This window comes from Argentina silus, assembly GCF_951799395.1.
Source record: "Argentina silus genome assembly, chromosome: 13".
NCBI classification, from domain to species: Eukaryota; Metazoa; Chordata; class Actinopteri; order Argentiniformes; family Argentinidae; genus Argentina; species Argentina silus.
The window spans coordinates 11,351,314-11,353,813 of record NC_139667.1 but is presented as its reverse complement, the minus strand read 5'-3'; the positions used below and the strand labels follow the sequence as shown (position 1 = coordinate 11,353,813).

Below are 2,500 nucleotides of genomic sequence, written 5' to 3'. Positions count from 1 at the left end.
GATGGCGGGCCGGGCCTCCCTTCTAAACACTGCAGACAGACCGACGGCATCCCAGTCCGTTGACTACACTTCAGTGCTGCATACCATGCCGCATTTCATCAAAGGGAAATATGAGTTTGCTGTGCTTGTTTGCAATGCAGCGAATCGTTTCTCTCTCTCTCTCTCTGTCACACTGTTCCTCTGTGTAAGCGCCGGGATTATTCTGCCTCTCCTCTTCTGTCTCATATCCCTCTCTCCTCTTTTCTCTCCTCTTTTCTCTCCTTCTCTCACTCACTTCGCTTCATCTTTGTTTTTTCCCTGTCTCTCTTTCCCTCTTCCTCTCTTCATCTCTGTCTGTGTCTGTTTGTGTCTGCGTGTGTCTGTGTCTGTTTGTGTCTGCGTGTGTCTGCGTGTGTGCGCGCGTGTGTGTGTGTGTGTGTGTGTGTGTGTGGGTGTGTGTGTGTGTGGGTGTGTGTGTGTGTGCCTGTGTACATGATGTATGCTTGTCTCTCCCTACCCCTCTCTCTCTCCTCTCTCTCTCTCACCTCTCTCTCTCTCTCCTCTCCCTCCGTGTGTGTGTGTGTGTGGGGGGGGGGTTGTTTGTGGAGACAGGCGAGTCTCACTCACCCGGAGATGATCAGCCAGCCTATCTTTGGTGATGAATGACGATTCTAAGTGGCTGTGCTGATTGAACAGCGAAGCCTCGTCGTGCCTTGCCATAACACGCAGCGCGCCGCACGCCACACATACGGAACCACACCGCCGTCCGCCATAATCAGCACGCTTACCAAGCCTTGATTTAGCACACTCATAATCAGCCGGAGAGAGAGAGAGAGAGAGCCAGAGTAATGGATAGATTGCTTGTGAGAAAGAGGAAATGAGAGAGAGAAGGAGGAGGGAGAGAGATAGGCAAGGTGAGAGAGAGAGAGAGAGAGAGAGAGGAAGAGAGAGGGGGGACGAGACAGAGAGAGGGGAGACAGGAGCCCCTGAATTATATTGGTTTTCAAATTGGCTCCAGTGATGTGTGTAAAATACAAAAGCACTTTCGATTACAGATGGCTGGCGGTGTGAAGGTCTACATTTACCCAAACATCCGAGGAGGCACCGCATGCAACAGAAAATGCACCTCCCGTATAGGAATAAAGTTTCCCTTTAAATGCCACCAGAACCTACCAGCCAGGTAGCATCCATCCAAATTCACCTGCATAGACCTTCTGTTAGCTCCCCTTTGCATTGATTGCCCCTTAGTTTGACATGTGACCCCTTGAAGACCAGGTGCACCACGGCCTTCATCTTTAGCCTTTAGGTAGGTGGTTGTTCCATTAGTTCTTTGATTCTTGAGTCGGCCACCTGTCAGCAGGATCTGTTTTAATGAGGAACCCTATGCCCCTTTGTAAACAGGAAGTCCCCAACCCTAACCAGTGAGCAGGGTGTTTGCTGCTGACTTGGGTGATCAGGTGGGACATGTCTTGGGGTCCTGGAGTGGCAGGTAGAGAGGGGGCAGAGAGGCTAGAATGGTGCAGTGGCTTTCTTGAACTCGATGGAAATGCTGATGCCCTTAGTTTCCGCACCTGTGACGGCTGTGTCCTAATTCTGTGCGTGTTTGTGTGTGTGTGTGTGTGTGTGTGTGTGTGTGTGTGTGTGTGTGTGTGTGTGTGTGTGTGTGTGTGTGTATGTATGTGTGTATGTATGTGTGTGTGTGTGTGTGTGTGTGTGTGTGTGTGTGTGTGTGTGTATATGTGTATTGGCCAAACCAGGTGATCATTCCTCCAGCACATTTTGGACATGAGATAAAACACTGTCATGCGGCCACCATCCATCATGAAACAGAAGTTCATTCTCTGCTCACAAAGTGGACTTTTGTTTTCGCTTCAACAAGAAAGAAAAGAAAGTAATGGAGGTCACTTCGACAACCAACTCCACACTCCATCCCTTTTTCCTGGGAACAAGGTTTCGTGTCAGAGAGCTACGCTGCAGAATGCAAAATACCAAAGATGGCACTCCTTTACTGTTGTACAAGCCACTTCGCCACAGAACAGATTTGACATTTCACCAGACAAGAACACACACTTTCCCCTTGGTCTCAAAACCACTCAAAGCTAAAGAGTCATTAACTTGAGTTTCCAGCTTTTAAAGCTTAGAGGCTCCCCGAAGTGGCAGTGGCAGGCTAGACAAGTCCTTCCCGGTTTGTCAGGATTCTGCCAGCGTAGGCTAGATGCCGTTCTGCGGGTCAGACCATTAATTCAGAATTGGGGGAAGGTGTGATCTCTCTGTGCTGCTCGGGATTAAATGTGGGTGAATTGATTTTCAAATTACTCTGCTAATCATAAAGCAAAGTGTAAAAATGAGAGGGCCGCTGTTCTCACACTCTTTATGACTCATCAAGAAGAGAACAGGCTGGGAGTGGGCGGAACAAGGCTGGCAATCTGAAAATAAGTTACTTGGCTGCCCCACACACACCTCTACCAAACACCTCTACCCAACACACCTCTACCCAACACCTCTGCCATATACACCTCTA

At 49.2% G+C, this 2,500-nt stretch overlaps 1 protein-coding gene across 1 annotated transcript in view; it reads left to right on the top strand.

The window, feature by feature from the left end:
* dlgap2a (discs, large homolog-associated protein 2a) overlaps window positions 1-2,500 on the top strand; it is a gene marked incomplete at its 3' end in the record, with an annotated part of 93,739 nt that overhangs the window by 83,185 nt on the left and 8,054 nt on the right. The gene's annotated exons all lie outside the window — the stretch shown is intronic.